This window comes from Poecilia reticulata, chromosome 7 (assembly GCF_904066995.2).
Source record: "Poecilia reticulata chromosome 7, P_reticulata-male-v2, whole genome shotgun sequence".
In the NCBI taxonomy this organism is placed as follows: Eukaryota; Metazoa; Chordata; class Actinopteri; order Cyprinodontiformes; family Poeciliidae; genus Poecilia; species Poecilia reticulata.
The window spans coordinates 9,729,474-9,750,013 of NC_088836.1; the positions used below are offsets into that span (position 1 = coordinate 9,729,474).

The 20,540-nt window shown below is 40.5% G+C and overlaps 2 long non-coding RNA genes across 3 annotated transcripts in view; one reads left to right on the plus strand and one right to left on the minus strand.

Annotated features, from left to right (window-relative positions):
- Nucleotides 1–1,851: 1,851 nt before the first annotated feature.
- LOC103467130 (uncharacterized) overlaps nucleotides 1,852–20,540 on the plus strand; it is a 43,323-nt gene continuing 24,634 nt past the window's right edge. Inside the window, exon 1 of one of the 2 annotated variants that reach the window (XR_001776753.2) lies at nucleotides 1,852–3,845. This is a non-coding gene — a long non-coding RNA (uncharacterized LOC103467130). The remainder of the gene's footprint in view (nucleotides 3,846–20,540) is intronic. The other variant, XR_001776752.2, reaches the window with a different exon arrangement.
- Nucleotides 3,858–14,427, minus strand: LOC108166410 (uncharacterized). Its single transcript, XR_001776754.2, has 3 exons — nucleotides 11,551–14,427; nucleotides 10,698–11,399; nucleotides 3,858–10,184 (listed from the first exon to the last, which is right to left on the minus strand). It is a non-coding gene; the product is annotated as an uncharacterized LOC108166410 (long non-coding RNA).

A 20,540-nucleotide genomic window follows, 5' to 3' on the forward strand; every position in this document is an offset into this window, starting at 1 on the left:
GTTTCCAAATGGGTTAAAAACATATCACTATGAAATGCAACACCAAACAAGATACCAGTAGTGTGAGGACACATTTTTCAGCATCTCTTTTTATATTTTGTGTGTTGCTGTAGTTTCAAACCTTAATTGCAGTGATGGGTGTCACTCCATTAGTTTCCACATCGTGATTTTCCAAACAGCTCACAGAGCAGAGAACCGCTCTGCTCTCTCTGTGCTGGAGAAAACTCTATAGCTACTCCCACATATTCTCTGGCATCTCGCTGATTTGACTTTAAACTGTCGGAACGGAGACGGAAAGTTTTGGCAGTTTTTAAAATCGTGTTTAAAAACTTTAGTGTGCTTTGAAATCAGTAACTGGTTCAAGCCTTGTATGCACCGACCCCGGTTCAGATTTAGGGAGTCATGTGTTTTTAAAGCTTATTTTGATGATCTCTTATATGATACAGGCAGCACTGAAGCATTAATTTATCATCATGTGATGTTGTTCCACTGGCGTGGTGGAAAAATATTGAAACGAAAACATTTGGTGGCTATTTCCCTTTTTTTTTTATTTGCCTCAGCTCACACAGGAATGAGTGTTGTCAACGTCAGAATAGGCCTATGGTCTATACAAAACATGTTCATTAAATCTTTTGCAAAAAAATTCATTTTGCGCCTGTTCAGTCCTGCCTATTTTTAGCTCCTGTCAGAATGAGATGTCGCTTCTTGTCACTTTAAATCTAAACAAGCTGCTTCTGTTCACGTCCCTAACACAACGGTTACACTTTTTACATATAAAAATGGCTGCTTAGAGATTTCCAATTGTTCAACATCTTTTACTCTGAGTCAGACCGAGAAGCAGAAATAGAGCAGCAAGTGGTTTCCGGATGGTTAAACAACAACAGAACACTCGTTTTCTCCAGCAGCCATTGTACAGAGCACACAGCAATAAAACCATCTGACCAAAATGTCCTGGACCTCTGCTTGGATTGCTGGGTGAGAGGCTTGGCTCGTCTGGGGTTGCTAGGTAACGGGGCTGTGCTTTCCGATTGTGACTTGATAATCACATGGTTTGTTTTTTTTTAGTGGGCCATTTTTCAGACATCAAAAGGCATCAACCTACTGCCAGAAAATGACTGGTTGTTTTTATTAACCAGTTGGACTCTTTCCAGAAGAGATGGAAGCATAAAACATGGAAAATGTGTTACTTTATCTGGTTAATTATTGCTAGCAAACAGCTAAAGACAGGAACAAAACGATGAAGCAGTGTAATGACCAGCACACCCCTCCGTTGTTGTTCCACTGTTCACTAGCAAAGAAATTAGCAGCTAATGTGGCTAATAATAGAATAAGTACATGTTTGCAAACGGCGGACCCCTGCAGACTGAAGCTGGTCATTAGAGTCGGATCCAGTCAGTAACCATGGCAACTCAACTTGGAGACTGTAGTTGATCGCCACAAAAAAAATATAATGCAAAATTACCAGAAACTTAGAAACTGTGCACAGGCGCTGCTGAATACATTAAAAAGATTGTTGTCTATGCTGTAAAAATATCTGGCTTCCAATTAATATGACTGAGTCAAAGGCACGCACTTGAGAAACAGATTTTAACACTTTTATCAAGTGTTATCCTGTGTGTCTGCTGTATTACCATACAGGAGCTCAACACTTTTAATTTTTTTTTAATGGTGATGAATATCCCACTACTTAATGATCTCCTCCTAATTAAAACTGTAAAAAATGGTTGCAGTAATTGGTTATATATATATATATATATATATATATATATATATATATATATATATATATATATATATATATATATTTTTTTTTAATCTATTTTAGGAAAAGCCCTTTACTTTCATAAAAATGCCGCAGCATAAAAAAAAAAAAGAGTTTAAAATGTATGCGTCGTGTCAAATCCAGATATTGGGCTGTTCGAGGGAAAAGGTCAGGGTTTTGTTTCTCTGGGTGTCGATAAATAATAGTTAATCTTACTATTTATCCAGAACTCATTTAAACTATGAGTATTTTTATAAAAAAAAAAAAAAAAAGATTCAGAAAATTCTCAGGAAAGGCCTTTGATAAAGAGCTCTTACGTTGCAAACAAACATGACGTCTTTAGCTGATTATTCCTGGCACATTCAGACTGGAGGTGATGTGGAAAACACGCAGCGAGCTCATTGCATGGGAGCTCCCCCTGATGGCAACAGAGAGGGAGAAAGAGAGAGAGAACAAATGGAAGAACACACACACACCCACGCACACACAGCAGAGTGAGAGGTATTACAGTTTGGCTGACACTGCGGGTCTGAACTAAAAGATTTGCTGTGTGAAAGCACCTCTATTGTAGCTCCTGCAGTGACAGTATCTAGCAGGAATGTGAAGCTAACGGATCTTTTTTTTTTTTTTTTTTTTGCACACAATAGATACCATCGAGTTCAGCAGGGACACCAGCAGCCTCTGACTTTGTAGATGATGAATAAAAAAAGAGAAGGAGAACCTGTACACAGGGAAACCTCCTCTTGTCTGCTGATGTCTTAAACTACGATATGCATTAGAAGGTTAAAAAGTAAGAGAGGGGGAGGGGGAAAAAAGCGAGTGATTTATATCCGAGTCCAGAATTTATGCAGCTTTAAAGTTGCTAGTGGATGCTTTCAAATAAATTCAAGGTTTCTTTGAAGCAGAAAAGAAAGCTTTCTTTTCAATTTACCTTGTATTGAATCAAGACTGGAAGTGGAAATCAAACAGCGCCTCTTACTGAAGTCTTAATGGTGACGGTTGCAACTTTAACTCTTCGATGATGTTCTGAGAGGAACATTCGCTTTTGTCTGCCCCCTTTAAATGAGCCAACGCATAAAAATCGATCTGCTCTTTCGTGTGTGTTTATGGGGTTTTGTGTTGGAGGAGTGGAGTGGAGGGGGGCTGAGGGGAGTTCGTTCCAAGAAGTTAGAGAAGGAGGGATAAAAAAAAAAACAGCTCTCAGCACTGTTTGAACTGGTCTGTTAATCCTCAGTGCTCCTCAGGTGGGCTCGTCCCCATGGAAGCAGAGGGAGCTCTTCGGTGTGTTTAGGGGAAAGAGGTCAATAATCTGCGAGAGCATGGAGGAACGGCGGGCAGCACTGGAACGAAGAATGTGTGTGTGTGCGTGTGCGTGTGTGTGTTTGTGTGCGTGTGTGTGTGTGTCCTGTCAAAAGAAAATAGGCGTTGCTGTGGAGCTGAATCACAATGAAGGCGGATGTGTACGCGATTTGAAACCGGAACACAGCTCTTCAGAAGAAGTACTGATGGGAAGAAGAGGGGGAAGAAAAAAAGAAAAAGAAAATTAGTGAGCAGTAATAGAAGAAGGAAGGATGCAGCGTTTTAGAAGGTGTTGGGGAGAGAGAGGGGGGAGAGTACTTGAAATGAAAAGGAAAGGTGCAGAGTTTTTGATTAGTGTGAGAATAGTAGGAAGGGAAAAAAACATGAAGTACATTGAGTGATTTGGGGGAAAGTAAAATGGAGGGAGGGGGCAGAGGAGGAGTCAGGGAAATGTTCTTTGATCTCTGTCTTATTTAAGTGGAAACGGGAAGGAATCACAAAAGTATGTGTGTGTGTGTGTGTGTGTGTGTGTGTGTGTGTGTGTGTGTGTGTGTGTGTGTGTGTGTGTGTGTGTGTGTGTGTGGTGTTTGCGCTGATCCAACAGGCCTTCGTCCTGGTATGTCAAATCCTTGAATCCTTGGATGGAGTAAAGAGAAGGAGACTGTAGGGTGTGCGTGTTTATGTGTGTGTGTTCTATGTACTGTATGTGTGTGCTGAAGCCAAGGCGGATGTTTTCTGAGCTCAGCAGCCGTGTCGGAGTGAGGACACGGAGAGAGAGGGAGAGGTGAGTGTAACGGAGGGGGAACGAAGAAGGGGGGGAGAAAAAAAGTGTGTCCCAGGAATTTACAAATGAAAAGAGAAGGTTTTTCTCTTAATGCGATTAAATTTTTCCATTTCACCGCTTCCCCAGCCGACAGATTCAGCTCTGTAGGAGAACAGATAGGCAACGCAATGCTGTCTCTGAGCTGGGGCGACGGGTTGGCGGATGGGGAGGAAGGCAAGGCTAAACCCAGGGGGTAGTGAAAGAAATACCGGCACTACTTTCTGTAAACCACTTTGGCAGCAGGTCGTCTTGTTAACAGTTGGGCCAATGCACTGATTCAAGCTGAGGATTTAAGCATAAAAATGGACATAAAGACGAATATGCAGCCAAGATGGGAAAGAATCAACAGATTGACACCAGATAATTCCACTTTATGATAATTTACAATAATTCATTTAATTTATCCAAACCGGGGAGGAATACGAAAATTAAACTTGCAGATTTTCATTCGGCTTTATTTCCTGGAGCAGAACACGCATCGACTGCAGCACACACACTTTAGCCATTTTAAACATGTTTGTTGTATTTTGACAACTAAATTATTATTTTTTTACATAAACAAATTGCACAGTAGTTTTCCATCTTTACAGTCCATTCTTTCTTATTCCCATTAAAAACTTTCCTCATTTGGTTTTGTAAGAGCTACAGAGGTCGGACCAAAGGGCTAATTGTTAGCTAGTTTCTGTATTTTGACAGATCTTAGGCAGAGCAGTCACTCTGACATTTTTTTTCTTATCAGAGTTCACAAAATCCTCATCATCTAACAACTAAAACCAAAAATGTCCCTAGCTATCAATATTATTCCTCCGTATGCTAACACATTACATTCCAGCAGTTTCATGCTAGTACAAATTGTCCAACTTAAAACATTGTTGTCACTTTTTTTGGCAATACATTGAGCAGGTGATTTTTTTTATTTTATTTTACCTTAACATTCCAGTCTGCTTCTTTGTGAATTGTTGCAAAAACAGCATTGATAAATGCTACGGCAAGAAATGATGCTAACACTTTTCTCAAATGGAAAAAAAAAAATGTAAACAGACCTTTTGAGGTAATGTAGAGACTATACATTTGGCGAGTCTTTTTGGCCAATGGACCTTACCACAGGGGCAGCCTTTCATTGACTAATGCCCATTTTACGTCACAGCGCAGCTACCACGTGGGTTACCGGCTCGGAAACTCATGCTAATGTACATTGTGGACTAGCAGACCGACAGAAAGTTTTTGCGTCAGGACTCAAAAAAAAAATGGTTCTCCGTCAGTGGGGTATCTGTACAGGCGATGTCAGGTATCCTGATCGTGTTTGTGGAACTAAAATTTACAGATTTCCAAAATCTGAAACGGAAAGCCTTGCTTGGATCTAAGTTTGTGCACGACCGCATTTGCAGCTCAACCGTCGTAGGATCAATAAGAACAAAGGAGTGTCTGCTGGTGCCCCACATCTGCTTCTGAATCTTTCACCTGTCCCATGGTGTAAGTATTTGTGTTTAGTGAATAAAAAAAATAAAGTCAATAATAAACACATCCATTATGAAAACCTTTTAGCCAAGTACAGCATAATGGCAGTACTGATACAACTTCTACATTCTGAAGCCTGTCTGTTACACAGTCTTACGTTAGCTGAACAGATCAATATGAATTGTGTACTGTATCTGACATACATTAAAGATTTTATTTCACCTGAAAAGGCTTTTTACTAAACTGTAATCGTGTTAGCCGCGCTAGCACCGAGTACCGTGTATAAGTCCTAGGCACATTTGAACCCTCTAAACCATGAATGTCTGACTTACCCAGCCTTACAAGAACAGTAGGCATCAGTGATCTTGTCCACAGCTATATTTATGCTGAGGGTGTGAGAATCTGCTGTTTTTCTCATCGACTGGTAGCATTTAGCTGCGACGCGCACAATGTTGGAGGCATCACGTGGCTAAAACATCTTGATGTCGTCCAAAAAAGATGACATGAACTTGTTGGTTCCCTTGTCCATTGTCGTGACTGATATTTTGTGAAAATCCGGCAGAAATGCTCCATTAATCGACTCAGAAATACTTTGTAGAGAACGAAACATGCCATGTTTAGACATTGGAGCTAAGCTGTTAATGTGAGACATGTAGTCACGTGGGACTTTCAAGGGGCGTTTCTGGGCGGAGCTTGGTAAGGTCCATGGAGAGAGATCTTAAATATATGTATAAACCAATCAGCATCAAGGAAAATCTAACCTTTGAGCCCTGATTTGCTTAGCCTTGTCAGTGTTTTAGTTTATTTACTGGTTCAGTAGACCTGAACCAAATGAAAGTTCATTAGCAGACCTCTGGAGAAATTTGTTATGCTTTTAGGAGGTAGTTGGATCTTTTGAATCATGGCCTAATTGATGATTCTTTTTATTCACTTATTTTTGCTTTGACTGATGTGGTGAATCATTTTAGTGTTTCTTTACATCACTGCTCAGCTGGGTTGTCACGCAGGCTATATTGTTTTTCTTTTTCACTCCCACTGATGGGTGGTAAACACTGCTGAAAAGTGATGTGTGCCACTGGGAGAACTCACTGCACCGGAAACATAATTTCCTGATGAATACACTCTTACTGGCTTGGTGCTGCTCAAATGGGCATAACCCAACTAGAAAACAAAAGAGTTGATCTACTGAGGTCGTGAGTAAGGAGAATAAAGATTATTTTTGGGGGGGAATAGCTTTGCGTGGAGTGATCAGTGATGCGTTGCATGAAAAGACACATCGACTTGGAGAATTCATAAACTCTTGAAGTATTTGTGTGCTGCCTTCCACATGACCTGTGTCATGCTGACGGCGCGATATAAGGCAAAACATTTTTTAAAAATTAGTCAAATTTATTCACCAACTACAAGGAAAACAAAAGACGAGGCGGAGAGAAATGAGTTTAAGCAAAAACCAACTGAGAATTTCAAGAGGCTCCGCTGATTCCGAGGCAGAGTTTTAAAGACGCAGGCGAGCGATCCCCCATCTGTGTGTTTGATGAAGAGGCTCAGCAGCAGCACGTCAAAAGCAGACATGCAAAAAAAAAAACTTTCTGACAGATGCTGCTCACTGGCGTCGGTTCTCCTGTAATTTGTTGAAGTGTTCTTGTATTTATGTATGCTGATTGCACGAAACGTTTAAGCGCGATGCCAGGAGGCGGCCTTTTGTCTCTGTACTTAATTTACAACAAACCATACAGAGATAAGTTTTAGGGCATTTCATTAAAGGCAGCACCAGCGCGCCTGTTATTTCCCTCCGTGGGTGGAACAAAAATAATCTTACGTTCCTCTCACGGTGAGTAGCGTGACGCCATTGAAGCGCTCTGCAGCACAGCGCGCGTTTGGCCAATTTCCCCTCCCTGTTTGTAGATTTGGCCGCGCTGGCCGTCTCTGTTGTTCAGATAGAAAACTCTCACCAGCAGACAACAAAACATTCTTTTATTTGGCTTAAAGCACTCGAAAGGTCAGACAGAAGTTCATTTAGTCAGCCCTGCATCTGTTACCCCGCCATCTTCAACAAAAAGGTAGTTATTTCTCAGGAAACCTCCTCTCTTGGTCGGCCTTCCCATGGTGCACATCCACAATGGAAAACAACTTAATACTGTCATTATTATCATTCATTACTGGTATTCTTGTATAAGTTACGATTCATATCTATAAATAGATAAGGTTTGTCAAAAAAAAAAAAAAAACCTCATCAGGCAAAGTTGGTCAATCTGATTTTTGTGGATTTTGTAAGAAAAAAGCTCCATAGCGATGTGTTATTAGATAACAATACAGAAAAACATTTCTCTTTGGGAGAATCTGGTCAGTTGTTGCACCAATGAGGTGAGCTGGCTGGGACGACTGTCATGTCAAGGCTAAAGTGACGTCCAACAACTGAACTTTAACTTGGATAAGATGCTTTTCAGACAGGTCCTCAGTAATCCTTGAAGTCCATAAACCCTAAAAAATACTCTGCTAAAATATCTTTAATTTAAATAGGATAAAATATTCAAAAATAGGAATTTGAAATAATTTAAGGAACAGCATCATTTCATTCATTGAAACATGCTATGTATATAAAAATAGACAAAATAAAGGCAGATATTCAGTTAATATTTAAAGCTCAAACTAATCGTAAAATGATTCTAATTGTTTACAAAAAATAAAAACACTGCATGACAGAGAACCTGTGGCTTGACATTTATCAAACTCTAAAGGTCAACTGGCTGTCATTCTGGAAAGATGCAAATTATTCTGGATGAAACTATATTAAAACTAAAAAAGCGAAATGTGACACTCGGAGGCTGAAAGTAAATTCTTTAATGCATCCATCACTGTTTGTTTACTGCAGTAATAGTGGACTCCAGAGCATGAACGGTCCATAATGTTTTAATATTAAGTATTCTGTGGCGATTTATTCAACCTATTTCAACGACAGTCTATTGCAAACAAACAAAACAAAAAAAAAGTCCAAATGCCACCCGGGATTTTGGCACCATATAAATGCTTTGTTGTGCTTCCCTGTTTGGCCCAGAGCGGCCCACAGCCCTATAAACACAAACAGTCGGGTTTACTGCCAGAATGCAGAGTGCCACTCATTCACCCACACTTTGGCCTTTTGTAGCACTGCTCTGCAGTCACTTCAGCTCCAAACTTCTGCTTTCTGTGCTGCTCGGCGCCTCTGTGCCAGTTGGATCGCTGACTGGTTCACCACCACAGAGACGCTGAAGAGGTAAATTCTGTCACCTTGCAGCCATTGGGTCCAGCCAGGCCCCAAACCAGAACCTGACCGAGTCCAAAAGCCTCAGGTGTGTCTGTCTGTCTGGCTTACTGATATATGTAGAATTAAATATATCTCTAAGTATAATTGTCAGGACACATTTACTAATGTTTTGAAAATCACTAAGAGTTCTCAGCAAAATATGTTTTTCTGATGATACACACATTTAGATAGAGAGGTGTTAACACATGCATAATTTGAGGATCTGTCAAATCAGCCTGTTGCAGATTTTTTTGGACATTTTGAATAAGTCTTCAGGTTAGGCACACAAGCTCTCATATGCAAAGTGCAGATGTGGGGCGAATGCTGCAGCATTTGCTTAATTTCATGTAGTATTATGCAAACACCCTGTGTAGGTTGATCAAAATTCAGTTATCTCAGTAGTCAGATGACTAAAATTGAATTTGAAATTTGTAACAAGAGATATTACTTGATCAATTTCAGTAGTTATTGTCTTACCAGTAGGGGGCACTATTCAGGCACTGAAATGTGTTTCTCATTTGCTAATTGGTCAATATATGAATAGAACAATTTAACAAGATAATGGCATCATTGCAAAAAAAAAAAAAAACAACATCACTGAACTATGTACTGTTACTGTAAAGTCTAGTGACTCCCACACCCTTGATCCCAATACGCATGCACCATTTAAACCAGTAGCTATTCAAAACCAGCTCCTGTACTTAAAGGACATGACTGGACGCAGGCAATGTCCACAGAATCTACATTTTCTCTTGCTTGCATTTTTTAATAATGTCAACACTGAGAAACTCTGACACCATCTTAATCTTTTGAAAAAAAGTTTTATCAATGTCAACACAATTTAATTTTATATTTTTCATTCGAAAAAAATGAAAACATAGAATCTTATTTGTCACCAGGCCAAATATTTCAGTTCTGCTTTAAAAATTCTGCAGTTTTCATTGCAAAAAAAAAAAAAAAAAAGTATATTGTTTTTGATTGTCACTGCTTCTGAATCTTTCACCTGTCCCATCAGACCTAACAATAAGCTAAGTACCATGTGGCAAAAGTGAAACAAAATGTCCTTGTAAAATAGTGTGGTCTTGTCTTTTTTTTCTTCTTCTTCTTGCCAAGGTGTTAAAACAAATGATGATGTTGTTTTGGAAGCGTGGAGCCGAGCTGTCAGCCCATCTTTGAATCTTTGAGTGATTTGTGGAGCTCAGTTGCGTGACGCGAGTCATCACCTCCTTGAAGACGAGCCTTCCTTTGCGTTGTTGGCGCATGCAGCAAATCATTCCAGACAAAACAAAGAAAACTAACAGTAGCATTCAAATTACAATTCCCACTTTTTAACCCCCCTCGTGCCTCTCCCTCCCATCTTCTGTTAGTTTCTGGGACCCTGGAGGCTTTTCCATGCTCACTTTGTTGGCATCCTCCACCGTCAGAGTGTAACATCCAGCCATCCAGTAGATGGAAAAGGAAGCCTGTTATCCTGCTGGCCTGCCTGCCAGCTCTCAGCTTGCAGACAGACAGTGGGGAACTGGCTGGCTTCTGGAGCCTAATGGCTCATTCCCTCCTCCCTGGGATTGAAATGGAAAGGAATGTTGTTTACCTCAAACACAGCAGGCCACCACAGAGAAAAAGAGCTCAAAACACTGAATCTCAGGTATGTCAGGTTCGCTTTGGTGAGACACTTAAGGAAGAACATGAAGCAGTCTTATTGTATTTCATTTGCTTGACCGTTGTTATGCTAATGATATAACTGATGTTAATAAAAAAGTATATATAGCTATATACAAATTAGTGGATAAAACCATGTTCTTTGGATAATGTCCGCACATCGTCAGTACATCAAAATGGGATTAACCCAATTTTACAAAATTAACATTAACCTAGCTATTACATTTAATGTTTTGTGACATCTATGTATACAAAACACCAGCATGTGGTTGATGCCTTAAGAATTTGATTGACAATAATTGTTTTAAATGGCAGTGCAAAGAAATCACAGTTTTCTGTTTTTTCCTTTTGGGAAAATAATCTGGCTCCCATGTGACCATTAAACCAAAGTTCCTTTCCTTTTTGTTTCTAACCTTCGTCTGCTGATGTGCTGATTATATGTTATTGGAGGCAGGCAATGTGACCTCACAATCACTGGAAAGTTGGCGGAGGGGCCATCACGGTGCCACTTGAGGCGCGATTGGAGTTCCTTGTCCAAAATGTAATTGCAGGCGCCTCATATGACATTGCACACCAACCGAGGCATTGTCAGAAAGGCCGCTGATGTCTCTGTTGGTGCATTTAAAGGCTTTCAGAGTTCGTCGTGCGGAGGGTCCTACTGTATTCACCGGCTGGCCCCGATGCACCACCGAGAGCCCAGATCAAATCTGAAAAGGTTGAGAAGAGATGCGCAGCAGGAGGGGTCCGTTCATGTCCTTTCAAAGGACGTTCAGGGGGCTTCGGTGCGATGATAAATGATGTCAGAGAGGTCAAAGGTCACAATCAGAGAAGGAGAGCCATGTGTTGGAGCTGGGTCAAAGACAAAAGAGTTCCAAGTTCATGAGTAACTTTGTTCATAAGATTCAGTACTTGAGAAAATTGAATTGTTTTGCTCGACGCCCCTCAAATGATACTTAAAAGAAATCCACAGATGGAATAGGAAACTGATTTAATTTGCTTAAACCATTCATTGATATATTTTAACCGTGACTTATCTTTAGACCCTTTCATATCAAGAACAAAGGTGAAGTCACACAATCGATGTGTGAGAGAGCAATCGGTGTTACACGCCTCACCTACAGGAGATAAATGAGAACATAAAGCAACATAAATATTTCACAATAACAAGGCAACAAACAGACATTTGGTGTGAATATACAGCTTCTGTAATGATCAAGCTGCTAAATAATTCAGATAAAGTTTAGTGGTTTATATAAAAAAAATTACATTTCCACAGAGCAACATGGCAAGCTGGTGTGTTTCTGTGGTGCATTGTTGACGTGTTCATAACGACACAGGCTCCATCTCACCCACTGACCACTGGAGATACACAGAAAAGGTACGCTTTTAAACATTTTGATGTGCGTTGCCGGGTCCACAGTTCGGCATTTATGTCACTTTCCTAGTAAGACAGAAAGGGATGTGAAATCAAAGCAAAGGTTTAAAAAGAAATTAGATCTAATCAAAGAAATGAGGAAAAAAAACAACTATACCAAGGTTGGTAACTTTCTGTGAGTTTTTTCTTTGTTGTTGTTGTTGAGCTGATTAAATACCCAGAAAGCTCTGAATGAGAGATTTGTCTAGGCATTCGTGATCAGTCTTCAGAAGCCAGATGAAACACAGGACCTGTGGGGTGTTTCTGGTCTGCTACTGTTTAAAAATGATGCTGCAGAAGCTTCAAAAACCAGCAGGAGTGTTTAAGATCTTTAAGACATCTAGGTGCTGGAAAAGAGTCTGATATCTGAAAATAAGCTGAAATGGAGCAGACAATGCAACACTTCTGCTGGAGTGGAAATCCTACCTGAATCTTCTGACCGCTTCAAAGGGCAGCAGCTTGGGAACTGGTAGTCCACTGGATGGATCAGCCAGGCATGCTGAGCCTTTTGCACTGACCTTCAAAACACCTCGGAAATACACACGGACAGTCCGGGAAGCGGGGAAGCTACAGCTCTCCCACTGCTGATATCTATGAATTTATGACCTTTCTCTGTGCCTTTTCAATAGGTCTGCTTTGCCCCCAGGTCATGAAACCTTTTAGTTTTCAGTGTACAGACAGAACACAGTGAGATCATTTATTAAGAGGACCCTCTCCTTCAACTTAAGCACTGCATCCCGCAAGAGGTCAGACATTAAGGTCTCCATCGGGCACCAACAGCTGTGTGGAAGCCTCTCGCCGTTTTTTACGTGTCCTTCTGTTTTTGTTTTTGCTGTAATCGTTGGCTCTGTTGATTACAGCAAGTATCACATGGTGTGTAATAAATGTAATGAATGTTAGTGTCTTTGCTAAGACCTTGCTCATTAACAGCAAGAGGTGCCTCATTTACGTGGACGGAAGAAAACCAGGTCAACGCAATTTAATAAGCTTTGCTCCGCATGCAGATTAATTGAAGTTTGTAGCAGAGTTTTCTGTGTTCAGTTTAAAACAGCAAGCAGGTTTAAATGGGCTGTAGTTTGGGCTTGCCAGGATGGTACTGTGGTCAGGTAAGCGGCTTCGGTTCAATATCACAGCGTCCTTTTCTGACACAAACTGCTGTTGCTGTGGGATATAAAGGAGAGAAGCAATTTATACACATGTTGTGTGCTGGCAGTCTGGCGTGCTCGCCTCTCCAAACCTGCTCTACCAACATATAAATCATTACCGCCTCTGATATTGCACAGGTTACATTGTAGTGTGTCATATTTACTAAACTACATTACCAATTGTTTTGACATAGCTCGTGAAGAAACAAGTTTTGATTGTTTAATGCTTTGTTGTGACAGCCCAAATAAACAGAAGACATGCCTCCATAGAAAATAGTTTACTTTTAAAGAGAAAACTGTTTTACTCTTTGCAGAGTAAACTTGATTATCGACCTCTCTCAAGTTTATTTGCGTAGCACATTTCAGCAACCAGGCAGTTCAAAGTGCTTTACATCATTAAAACATCATACAGTCACAAATTATGAAGCACGTCATTACATGCAATAGACGTTACATTACCAAAGTAGATGCTAACTTTGGGATAGATAGCGGCTAACGGTTAGCTTGACGCAACATTTTTACAGCATTGCAGAGAGTCTGAATGCTGATGAAGTGAAATTATTAGATTTTTACATATTGTTTGCCCTGGTGAAATCTAGAAAAAACAAGCATTGTTTTTAGTCTTAAATCAGATCTACAGAGCTGAGAATTTAAATGTTTGACAGGGAGTGGCGTTAATAAGAGACAGTCTCATGAACCCAAGCACATCAAAATGTGTCAGAGCGCTACGGTGAGATGTGTCGCTGTGTGCCTACATTTCATGGTAACCATGTGAATTGCCTAAATAGTGGAAAGAAGCTGGGGAAATTGAGAGTGAATGTCTTGTATGAACTTCTGATTTTGTGCTCGGGTGTGCTGAAACGGCAGCACAGCAATACGCACCGGTTAACTTTTCTTCTTCTATCTGAGTTAAAACACGCCCTGAAAAATGCACGAACAGCCGGGCGTCCGCACGTGGCAGCATCACTTGAGTCACAGTTATCTCGTCACCCCCTCTTTGCTATCAACCTGTTTGGCCTAGCAGCTGCACGTACACACACACACACACACACGCATACCTACGCAAACAAAACTCACAAACAGCAACACACATCAGATGCAAACATGTATTCCCGGCAGGAGGCAACGAGATGAAACAATGCTGTCTTATTCTGACTCTCACACACGCACACATGCCTCTTTTCTTACCTCCTGAAGTGTAGACATTCACACCCCTCTGTGACTCTGACAACACCCCACATCTTTTATCACACACTTACACACACGCAAACACAAGTAATGACCTGTACGCGTGCGTGCGTTTGCGCGTGTGCAAACAGCGTGCACATTCCTGGAGCCGCTGACCCGGGCTCTGTGGGTAACCATGGCGACCACCATTTCACCATGGAGACGACCGTTCCTCCTTTGCTCACCCTCCTCCTCCGCCCGTGCTCCCTACTCCTCTACCCCACCCTGTTGTTCCTTCTCGGTTTTCTCTCCGTGCTCCAGTGGCACCAGTTGGTTGCCAAAATGAGAGCCAGGTGGGCTCTTCATCACTCTGAAGAGTCACTTTCGGTCTTCCCCTCTTCCGCTCCTTCTTTTTTTTTGCCCCACCCAACCCTCTGCTTGTTTTTTTTTGTGTGTGTAATTATTCTACACATTTTCTCTTTGTTTTTGTTGATTGATTTGATGTTTTAGACAAACTAATCATTCACCTCAAGATTATTTTTGTTTGGTTAGCAAAGTCTGATGATATTTTGTGTAATTCTATTTTTATCTTCGTTTTTTTGTTTTTTTACAAGAATCAACTTGTTGTGTTAGCTAGGACATCCTGAGTGGATGCAGCCGGCATCCAGAGTTGTGAAAGAAGTTCACTTCATATCACTAGACTGCTGATTTAAAGACTTTTAAGTTAATTGTTAAATGGATGATTAAACCATATTGTACCTACTACCACATTTGATTCAAAGTAATCTGCAAAACCTTTAAGCTGCCCATACTTTACTGTCTTTTGAAAGTGACTTTGACCTTTTCAGGATTACTTAAAGTACTTCAGTCGTATATTAAAATATTAGAATGATATATGAAGAAAAAGAAAAGGAAATAATCCAGTAAATTCGTGGCTCTGGGCCTGAGAGGTTTATCCTCCTTCAGCTAACTGCTGTAATTCTGTATGCTAACTTTTTAGTTCGTACTCCAGGAATATATTTGTTCGTTTTTGTCAAACTGTAATGTTAAGTCAAGATTACTTATATTGGAAACAAAACAGAATTTAGCTTTTTTTTTCTTAAAAGGACAACTTTCACATTGTAAACTTTTTCTATCTTTTCCTAATAGCAATTATCACAGTTACCATGGCTAGCATGATAAAAACAAAAACCTCTGTGTTTATCTTATTACCAAAACTCTTCAATTTTCAAAATTCCTCAAATTCGACAGCTCCATGACAAACAGAAATCTCTAAAAGCACAAAAAGGGAGAGGTTTTTATACTTTTTAAGGATTAGGACAGTCCACCCACACAGCTGCCACAAAGTTAGGCAAGCATAGAAAAACTGAACTGGATAGCTGTCAATACACAAATACAGAAAAAGTCAAGAAAATGGTGATTCCTTATTTTCCCCAAAATTCAGCTAAAACTCTGTATGTGATGTATTGTCTTGTCATCTGAATGTTTCATTGTTTGGGTTCACCAAACAGGAATCACACGGGGTTTTGCTTCTTACTATATTTACTGAGGCCAAGTTGCTCAGAAAAACTCAAATGTGTTGCAAAATCTTTTTATTTGAGTATTTTTTTTTTTCAGTTGACGTGTCCTTCAAACACCGAGAAACGGTGCTGGAGAAAAAGGCCCTCTGATACGGTGACAAATATCAGCGACTTTACTAAAGGGCATAGTGGGGATCTCTTATGTTACTATTTAGGCCATCCAGGTACGCAGTCAGTCCACCCACACAGCTGTCAGTACCTCTTGAGTCAGTACTTCTTAGTTTCTGCACATTAATGTGACTGATCCGAGTTTTGTGGGAGGTAATGTCTGACCTTCACTCAGCAGCTTCAGACAGGATGTCCTGCAGGTCTGTTACAGCGCACACAGAGCTGGCTGGCTGGCTCACTCTCGTATAGTTATCCTCAGCAAATCTTAAATAAATGGGAAGTAGGTGTAGTCTTTCCTTGGCTGTCCCCCAAATTGAATTTAGTAAGAGGAGTGATGAACTGCTCCTTTTTTTTGTGCGTCTGCAGAGGTGAACACCATCTCTCTTCACCTGCTGCTCGCTGCACTTTCAAAAAGTCAATTTTTGTGAAATTTAGAAAGGCAGGTTCATTTTAAGACTGATGACCGTGGATCTCTGAAATCTTATTAGTGCTGCTGAATGGATTCTGCAGACCTCTGGGTCAAAGAACTCACCACTTATAAAAGAGAGATGAACAACAACCACAAAAAAAAAACAAACCCTAAAATGAAAAATGTTCCCAATCATTTATAGTGATCCACACAGAGAGTCACAGGGTTGTCCTTGTTAAAGTGTAGCTAAGATGTGCTGAAAACCCGATTCGCCTGCATACCGATCAGCTTTATAGACACATGCTGGGTTGATATCTGCTGACACTGACAGAGCCTTCACACGTGTCTGATGGTGTGATGGAGAAACGACACTGAATGTGTCAAAAAATGAACAGGCCTTGTACATATTGGGGGTGAATCAGCAGTTCAAGGCCGGTACGATGTCATGACAACACAAGTCTGATTCCACTTCACTTACTTTGTCACGTCACATACGTCTACTTACATTTGATTTGATTTTTTCTTACTTTTTTATTATTCCCTCTCCCTGGATTCTTGGTCTTCTGCTGCTTCTACACTGGTAGCTACCTTGTGTCGACGTTTTTGAAAGTTAGAAGATACATTGCAAATAAAAAAAAGAGTTGCAGAGGCCATTAAACGCTGATTTAATTCCAGTTACTTTGCAAATACGAGAGAACACAATTCAAAAAGAATTTTATTTTTTCCTAACAACTTAAGAAAACAAATTTGGAGTGCAAGGAAAGCAAGAATCTGCAGGGTAGGGATGCACCGGTATGAAAATTCGGGCCAATATTTTTATCCAATATTATTATTGGCATTATAGCAGATAACTGGTAAGTCCCAATATTGTATGTAGTATATATTTGTATGGAAAATAAAATTAAATTTGGTGCATGGAAGTTGCATAGATATTTGGATCACCCATAGTTCAGGATCTTTTTCTAACACTCCTTTTATGTGTGGATCAAAAGAAAAAAAACTATAAATACACAGCTTTTGTCAGTGTATTTATCCATTATATCTTTAACAACACTCAGTAAAGAATGTGACAATATTCTAAGCAGCAGTAGTAATTGTAGTAGTGGCATTTCACAGTTACTCCCTCCAAGCATTTAGCATAGTAATTACAAACCCGGAGCAGCTGAATTATCATTGCCTTTTGTTCCATGAAATAATCCCATCTCCCTCCAAATCCATCCCCCGATCACAGAATTAATAATGCAGCCGCTAGATCCTCGCAAGCTTATAATTGTAAATGATGTTCCTGTCATTAGTTTTTCATTGGGTAATTATTGCGGTGCCTCGAAATAAATGCGATAATGTGGTATTGATAATGAAATGGAGCATGTTAAAGAGCTGCGAATCAAAGTCCCATGGAGTTTTCCAACAGCGGTTGTTTCGAGACATTTTTTTTTCCTGGGCACAAAATCCGCCTCATTTTTCACGTGAATTATGAGTCTCTTTTTGTTTTTTTCTTTCTGTGTAGAATTCAACCTTTAGCTGAAAAACAACAAGAAACAGAAGCACATGCAGATGTACTATATATAGTAAAAGTGGAGCGAGGTGACTGGAAACAGCCCACGCAGTCTGTGTTCATATTATTGCAGGGCGATGGCATCATGCACCAACAAAGGTGACACCACAGGTATTTAAGTCTTCCGCTGCTGTTTTTTTTTTCTTTCTCCCTCCCTTGGTGTTTCTTTTATCTCCTCACTGCCACTCCTCATCTGCATTCATCTTTCCTGACTGATCATCTGCGCTGCCGCGCTGCTCATCACCTGCGTTTTTCATCTCCTGTCAAATGATCTCTGAGACCGGCTTGATGCCCAGACCAACTGCTTCCTCCCGTCGATCTGTCAGCCTCGCCCTGTTTCGTGATCGTCCTTTACGCTTGCATACAACCCCAAAGCTCATCTCGCTGCATGGCTTTCTACTCCTCTGTCAAGAGTTTTTCTTTCCACCCGACCAATCCGGCACTTTTAGTCTCTCCGTCAGAAGTAATAACTTCTTTATTCCAGTCTTTCCCTCCTCGTCTCATTCTTTGTGCTTTCCACATTTGGTCATTTTACGACTGCAAAGCGAAGTATGGCGTATTGTGGTTTTTTGACTGTGCCAGACCGATTCAAGGTATCGCATACTTGGAAAATGAAACAGAAAAATCTGAAATGTGTGTAAATGGCTGCTTTTATTAGCAGAATATATAATATAGTGCAGCCAATGGTCTTATTAGTAAGCACTGAGGGATGGAAACCTCTTATCATGTCGCTTAAAAACGTAGTACAGTTTTAAACAAGTAGCAGAATCCAACTTAAAAAGTACCGTTAAACCAAAGTGACCAACACTGAGACGGTTTTAGGCAAAATTAAACGGGAACTAGTTGTACTTTAAAGTCTACCACAAGCCAGATCGGATTCAAATGAAACGTAAACTGAACTGTGAGTTGTACATGGCGGAGACAGCTAGCAGTCACACATCGCACCGTCCCTGCTGTTTAACACAGCCAGAGCCACCATCTTTGGTTCTTGCAGCATTGTGCTCCAGAGTTGTTTTTCTTTAGTACAAACAAGGAATTTAGTCAGAATTAAAGGGAAGACAAAGGTAGCAAAACACAGGGTAGTCCTGAAAGAAACTTTGTTTCAGAAGGTGTGAGGCTTCAGCAGGACATCACCCTCAGTCAGACGTGCAGCCATATCAGCTTTAAAAGTTGCTGAAAAGTGGTCTTTTCGTTTGCACTTATGCTATTGTGTCTAACTTTTCCCTGCACGACCTTCACCATCTTGTTGCTTGTTATTCTCTCCCTCCCTCTCCTTTCCCTTTAATGTCGGCACCATTTCTTTACCTCTTATCTATCATTTCCTTTTGTCTCTTTCTGATTGTCTTCTGCCATTAGCTCACCGGTCTCTCCCGCCTTCCATCTGTTTTTCTTTCAGGCTCTTCGCCTCTCCTTCATCCTTTCTCTTCCACCGTGTCCCTGTTCTCCTCTCTCCCTCTCTTTCATTGACATTTCTCTGTTCCTCTCTCGCCCGGTGTCTTTGTCTTTCACTCTCTGGGTCTCTCCACCATCTTTGGCTCTCCTTACCCCCCTCTCCATCACCGCCGCCGCTCCACTCCACTCCATCACCACCTTGCACACAGCTTTACACAGAGACTTTTCTCATTAATATTCTGCCTGTGTCAGTCTCCTTGGAGTTGTCTGAGGGAATCAAATCCACCTGCAAATTCATCTTTTTATTCTTCTTATTCCCCCTCCAACTCAAGGTCTTATTCGCTCCTTCATTCTTCTTCTCCTTTCTTCTGTGCATTGTGAGCAAAACTAGCAGTCAGAAAAATTTTCCATGATTTTATAAATACAGACATAAAAACGGGGCGCACCTTCATCATCAACCTAAAATAGCTCTTTAGAGCTGAATGTCTTCCGCTGGAAGCTATGTCCCCTAAAATAAAAGTTGAGGGCGTAACGTGGAAATGGGAAGTGGCGTGTTATAAATAAAAGGATATTACCAAACAACGACAGAAAACGACTTTCTAGTTACTCCAGTGGACGCGTGAAGCTTTTGTATTTTCTTTCCATTGAGATGTATTGTCAGTCACTGCAGGGAATCAAAGCAAATAGTGAAGAGGCAACTAATGCATGAGTTTACCGTGAATAGTTTTATTCTCCTGCGAGATAGCATTTCTAAAAAGGCCACGGGAGTACGACTCAGAAAGAGCGTGGACTCACTTATGAGCTTTCAGCTGCTCAGTCTGGGACAATATCAGGTGATGGTGGAGTGGAAACCCCCTTTTCCAGGCCAAGAATGGCCTTTCTTCTGGAGCACATTCAGCCTACTGGTCGACAAATAGGATGGTTTTGTTCTAAGACAAAAAAATAGAAAGTGAACCTTTTTTTTGCGAGGTCAAAAAAAAATGCCAATGAGGTTGGATCTATTCTTACTTCTTTTTTTTTTTTACTTTACTGAATTCTACAGAGTGGGCCATACTTTTCCATACATAGGAGAATGTGAAATGTATATTTCTTTTATGTTTCAGATACCCAAGAAGATGTGTTTGACAAAAGAGCAAAGAATTGAAATGATACTGATGGCTAGATTGGGAAGCAGTCGCATGGTTGCACAAAACTTTAACAGAAAACATGGAACGAGCATCACACACATGACACTGTGGCAAAACCTGTTTGCAAGTTTCGGAAAACTGGAAATGTTGCGGATCAACCACGAAGCGGTGCAAGACGTGCAGCGATTACACAGAGTCCCACACAAATAAAAACGATCGTAAAAATTTTAAATGTTTATTTTTTTCTATGTATGGAAATATTTGGCCCACACAGTATAAGATTTTATTTATAGACGTCAGAGTAAAGGGGAACACAATCCACACTTTGTATTAAAAACACTGAATATTTTATATCCTTT